Below are 6,763 nucleotides of genomic sequence, written 5' to 3' on the forward strand. Positions count from 1 at the left end.
AACAGAAGGAAAATATATTTATGAAAATGAAAAGCTCAGTGAACACACAGGGAACATATAAAGCAAATCAATCAGGAAGGGGTAGGGATGAGGTTATGAGTAGAGGATAAGAATAAATTGCAAAAAAGAAAATAAATATATAACTATAACTAGTTTTCATGAATATTGATTATTGTCATGTTCTAAAAACTTTGTGATTATATTAAATACAATGCTGAATATGAGTTGGAAGGATATTCCCATTCATAATTTATATATAGTAGTCACAATTACAGTAAGATGAAGGAAGACATCTATATCATATTTATATAGGTATAATTCTTAATTTATACTTCTTTAGTTCAATCAAAAATATGTAAGAAAACTTGTCAAAGCATTGAATACATAATGAGATTTAATCATTTAAGATGAATTAGATCTTAAATTAATTTAGTCCAATCTCCACCAGAGAAATACAAGAAATACAGACTAGGTCCAGGAGAGAGAACTGTTAAAAATTGAAATGAAGTAATAAAATGAATTTTACATTGCTTATAACAATTGAATGAAAAGGACTCAAAGTAATTTAGGGGTGGGACACAATTATAAGAGGGTCCTTTTCTAATAAAAGCAATTAATGTAACCTGTTTCTGTGTACCCTCAATGAATTCCCAGCAATAAAAAATAAGTAATATAAGATTTCATTTTTGGAAAACAAACACATACAAATGCATGCTTAATCCTTTATATTCCACTGAAACTTACTCCTACTATCTGGGGATGATAAAGAAAAAAAGAAATTTAGTTACTATAGATAACTAACTTGTGATTACAACAAAAGTTCAAAGTATACTCATCTTTTAAATGGGACAAAATGAAGATTAAATTTTTAAAAACTAAAATTTAAAGGGAAAATTATTTTATTCTAACCTATACTAACATAAAATGTTATTAATGATACATATAGGCTGAAAACCTGACAGGTCAGTATGAATAAAAAGTTCAGTCTTATAATCAATTTTGGAGGATGAACCATGGGCTGATGAGAATATGTACATAGTTTTGTTAGGATGAAATGTTCCATTTATGTCTGTTAAGTCAATATGTTCTAGGGTTGTATTTAAGTCAATTATTTCTTTTTTTAGTTTCTGCTTGGAAGATCTGTCCATTATAAAAGGGGTGTTAAAATCCCCAACAATTATAGTGCAGGAAGATATCATACTGTTTAGATTATTTAGGGTTTGTTTTATTTATCAAGGAGTGTTTGTTTAGGTTGGGTATGTACTGTTAATTATTGAAATCTCTTCATGTTTTATACTTCCATTGACTATTATGTAGTGTTCATCCTTGTCTTACCTTATCTTTGTTGGTTTAAACCGAATCGTATGTGAAAATAATACTGCAACCCTTGTCTGTTTCTGATTTCCATTTTCCTGGATTGTTTTCCACCCTTTCCCCCAAGTCTTGCTTTATCTTATGAGGTTAGGTTTGTTTCTTGAACACAAAAGATATTGAGGTTGAAAATTCGTATCTAGTCAGCCATCCTGCCCCTCTTTAGGAGGGAATTCAAGTCATTCACATTTACTGAGAGAATCGATAGGTCTGGTGTACTTTTGGGCATCTTGTTTGTAAAACATGTAGAGCTTACTTTGGTCTTTTGTGCCATTGTGGAAACTAGGCTTTGTTATTTAATTATGTGTATATTTACTTTGGTGGTGAATCACTGTGCTGGAATTATGAAGAATGGGTTTGAGTAATTCCTGTAGAGCTGGTCTAGTTATGGCAAGTTTCCTCTACATCTGCATTCGATTTCTCCATCACAAATGAAACTCAGTTTATTAGGATACAGGATACCAGGCTGAAAACTGACTTGGTTTAATGAGAATAAAGGCTAACCAACCATCCTGTTCTGGCTTGAAAAAATTTCCACTGAAAGATCTGTGGTCATCCTGATATTTTTCCCTATATAGATAAGTCTTTACTAACACCTGGCTGCTTGCAGTATTTTCCTCATCATATCAAAAATGGCCAAGTTAATTACAATGTGTCTAGGAGATGCTTTGTTTGGATTGTTGTGCTGGTATTCTGTAATTATTTACTATCTGAATTTCTGTGTCTCTCACAGTGCTTGGGAAATTCTCCACCATAACATCTTGGAGTAGAGCATCAGCACATTCAGGATCATCCTGTTCTCCTTCAGGAATCACTGTAATTTAGATGTTTGATCTTTCGGAATAATCTCCTAACACCGTCAATGAATATTTGTTTTTGTTCTCCTGTCTTCTGCCTCTTTAAATGACTGATATAGTTCAAAAATCTAGTCTTCAATTTCTGAAATTCTTTCTTTTTCATGTTGTACTTTGTTACTGAGGATCTCTTCTGTGTTCCAAAGCTCCTTGAATTATTACTTCAATTTCTTAAGCTCTGCTATATCTTTCTTCATTATGTCAATCAATATCCTTGGTGATTTTGTCTTTAAATTCATTAATATCCTCAGAGACAATTTTTGGACCATTTTTTTAAATTTCTATCTCAATATCCTCAATTCCAATCATCTGATTTGTCATCCACATTCAGAACTCTACTTGTGACATTTAGCAATTTCTCTATGGATGGTATTTTCTGCTGTATCTCACTATAATCTCTTCGGGAAGTTGATCTGCTATGATCATACTGTAGGATATAAGTCCGACCTCAAGAAACTCAAAAGAATATAAATTATTACTTGTGTCTTCTGGGACCATGATGGAATAAAAGTTGAACTCAACAGCAACAGAAATCTTTATATCCAAATAAAGTCACAGAAACTAAATAACCTTATTATGAATGACAGCTGGGCCGAAGACAAAAGGATTCTTCCGATTAAGAAGGAATCATTAGATTCCCTGAACAAATAATGAGGCCACAACCTACGAAAACCTGTGGAATATTGCAAAGGTAGTCGTAAGAGGAAAATTGGACACCTTCATCAAGAAAATAGAAGGAGAACAAGTCAAGAACCTAATGGGATATCTCAAGCAACTTAGAAAGGGAGAACAACCAAGCACAAACCAGACATAAAAAAAGAATTAACCAAAATTAGCATACAATTAAATTAAATTGAAAACAAAATTATCATTTGGCAGATCAGAAAAACAAAAAGTTGGTTCTTTGAAAAGATTAATAAAATTAATAAACCCTTAGCCAGACTAACCAGAAATGGAAACATAAGATCTCTAATAATTTCATTCAGAAACAATAAAGGGGAACTAACAAGAGATATCTTAGAAATACAAAAGATCCTCAACTATTACTACAAAAATTCTATGTATGCCTAGAAATATGAAAATGTAAAGGAAATGGACCAATATCTGTAATCAGGACAGCTTCTTAAACTCAACCAGAAAGAATTAGAAATTTTGAATATACGTATATTAAGCATTAAATTGCATCAACATACAAAATCTTCCAAAAAAGAAAAGCCCTGGACCAGTTATTTAACACAAGAATTCTACAAAAACTCCAAACAGGAACTAGTATCTATATCGCATAAGCTATTCCAAAATGTAGAGAAAAAAGAAATCTTCCTCAGCATATTCTATGAGGCAAATACCATCTGATTCCAGAATCATAAAGAACAAAAAAGACAAAATTATTGGCCAATGAATCATTAATGAATATTGATACAAAAATGTTCTATAAGTACCATGGAAACAGAATACCCTGATACATTAAGAAAGTTATACATCATGATCATATAGGTTTTATCCCAGGGATGCAAGGTTGGTTCAACATACATTAATCCATACATGTAATTCATCACATAAATAAAATCAAAAACAAAGACCATATATGATTCTCGCAAATGATGCAGAAAAGGCTTTTGACAATATCCAGCATCCTTTCTTGATAAGAACACTTAAGAAAATAGGCGTAGGTGGGAAATTTTTTAAACTGATAGAATGCATCTACAACAAACCCACAGCCAGTATCATATTGAATGGGGTAAAACTGAAAGCATTTCCACTCAGAATTGGAACTAGACAAGGATGCCCATTATTGCCACTGCTATTCAACATAGTGCTGGAAGTCCTAGCCATTGCAATCAGGGAAGAGAAAAGGATCATGGGTATTCAAAAGGGAACAGAGGAGGTCAAACTCTCTGTCTTTGAAGATGACATGATCTTACATCTGGAAAACCCTAGGGACTTTGATACAAAATCAATGTCCACAAATCAGTAGCCATAACATGTGCCAACAACAATCAGGCTGAGAATAAAATCAAAGATTCTATACCTTTTACAGTGGTACCAAAGAAGATAAAATACCTGGGAATATACCTAACAAATAACATGAAAGATCTCTATAACATGAATTATGAAACCCTGAGAAAAGAAATAGCAGAAGACATTAACAAATGGAAGAACATAACCATGCTCACGGCTGCAAAGATTCAACATTGTTAAAATATCCATACTACTCAAAGCTATCTACAGATTTAATGAAATCCCAATCAAAGTACCAACATCATACTTTGAAGAACTTGAAAAAAAGTACTTTACTTCTTATAGAATCAGAAAAAAACCCAAATAGCCAATACAATATTTAGAAATAAAACCAAAAATAGAGGTCTCACATTACCAGACATCAGTCTATAGTGGTAAACTGCATGGTAATGGCACAAAACTAGAGACATAAATCTTTTCAGTAGAACAGATAATCTAGAGATGAACCCAGTCACCTATTGCCATTTGATCCTTGATAAACCAAACAAAAGCATTAATTGGGGAAAAGAATCCGTACTTAATAAATGGTGCTGAAAGAACTGGTTAGGCACATGTAAAAGACTGAAACTGGACCCACACCTCTCACTACTGACAAAATTAGATACTTGCTGGATAAAATATTTAAATTTAAGACACAAAATGACAAAAATTCTAGAAGACAGTGTGGGGAAAATGCTTTGCAAATTGTCCTGGGAAAAGATTTTAAGATAAAGAAACCTCTGACAATTTCAGCAACACTAAAAATAAATAAATGGGATTTGATCAAGATAGAAATTTCTGCACAACTAAGGGTATAACAACTAAAGCACAAAGGCAGCCTTCAGAATGGAAGTAGAAATTTGAGTGCTGTGAATTAACCAAAGGCTGATAAATAGAATATAAAGTGAACTCAATCAAGAAAAGAGCAAACAACCCTCCATGGACAACAGACTTGAACAGAAACTTCTCTGAAGATGATAGACAAATGGCCAAAAATACATGAAAAATGCTCATTGTCCCCAATCATCAGAGAAATGCAAATCAAAAGCAGTATGAGGTAGCACCTAACTTCAGTGAGATTAGCCCACCTCACAAAGACTCAAATGTGCAGATGCTGGAGTGGATGTGGAGAGAAGGAAACACTTTTGTACTTCTGGTGGGAATACAAACTAATACAACCTTTATGGAAAGAAGTATAGAGAATCCTTAAAGAACTAAAACTCAACCTTCCATTTGGTCCCACAATTCCATCACTAAGTATCTACCCAGAAGAACAAAAATCATTTTACCACAAAAACATGTGGACCAGAATGTTTACTGATGATCAATTTACAACTGCCAAGTATGGAAGCAACCCAAATGCTCATCAACCCATGAATGGCTTAACAAACTTTGGCATATATATATACCATGGAGTACTACTATTCAGCCGTAAGAAAAGATTAAGACTTTATATCTTTTTTGTTTACCTGAATAGAATTGAAATACATTCTTCTTATTAAAGTATCTTAAGAATGAAAAAAATATATTCAATGTATTTAGTACTAATATAAAACTTATATATAAACAGCTACATGCACATATGAATGATAAAATGCAAATATAGTCTAGCAAGGGGGAGGGGAAAAGAGGGAGGGAAAGGAGGCCAGTGGAGTGAGGGCAACTAGGGGAAGAGAGTGGGCAATTGGTGGGATCTCACCTAATGTGAACAATGTGAGAGTGTTCAGCATAACCCCAGGGTGAAAGGCTCAACTACAACTTGAACTTTACCTTAGAACTGAAAACAATATAACCTAAAAATTTGTCCCCTCATACTAAATTGAAATTTAAAAAAGAAAAAAACATTAAAAAGTTGTACAAATCACTATCAAGGACCTGTATATCTTATCTGTAAATGTTTCTCATTTTCAATATAAACAAAAATGTTTACCCTACCTGTAGGCTTAAGGCAGGTCTCATGTTTGACAAATGAACACAGCAGGATAAAAGAATAAAAATCATAGCTCTGAGTCATTTAAAATTTCCAAACAAAATAATCTTATCAGAGAATATAAAATAAACTAACAAAACCACAATAGAATTTAGAATGGAGACATTAAAACAACCTAAGAATATTTGAAGATATTTATGTAACAATTAGCTAAATTTTTTTAATCCACTCTCAAAAATGTCATTTAAAATTCAGGTTTTACTGCCTAGCTTTCTTTAACAAAATCAAAATTATCCTAGATTCTCCAAGTTACCATACTGCAGGTCTGGAAATAAAAATATACATTCTTATGCTACTAGTTTGGTCAACCTGGGAGTATTAGTAAGGAGTTTACCATGTACCTAATGTAGTAAAAGAACCCTACTCCCTCCTTAACAGCTTCTACTGGAAAACTTAACACAGTACTTCATAATGTTTATTTTAGATCACATCTTGCTCCTAATGATTAGGTATGCCAGGAATGGGCCTAGGGGAGGGTATCAGCACACTTTTTCTAAGGTGCCAGAGTGTAAATATTTTTTGCTTTGCAGGTCATTCCACCTTTGCTACA

At 32.9% G+C, this 6,763-nt stretch overlaps 1 protein-coding gene across 1 annotated transcript in view; it reads right to left on the reverse strand.

The window, feature by feature from the left end:
* Window positions 1–6,763, reverse strand: part of BRWD3 (bromodomain and WD repeat domain containing 3) — a 175,390-nt gene that overhangs the window by 59,115 nt on the left and 109,512 nt on the right. The gene's annotated exons all lie outside the window — the stretch shown is intronic.

This window comes from Otolemur garnettii, unplaced genomic scaffold (assembly GCF_000181295.1).
Source record: "Otolemur garnettii isolate 467f Iridium unplaced genomic scaffold, OtoGar3 scaffold00332, whole genome shotgun sequence".
NCBI lineage: Eukaryota > Metazoa > Chordata > Mammalia > Primates > Galagidae > Otolemur > Otolemur garnettii.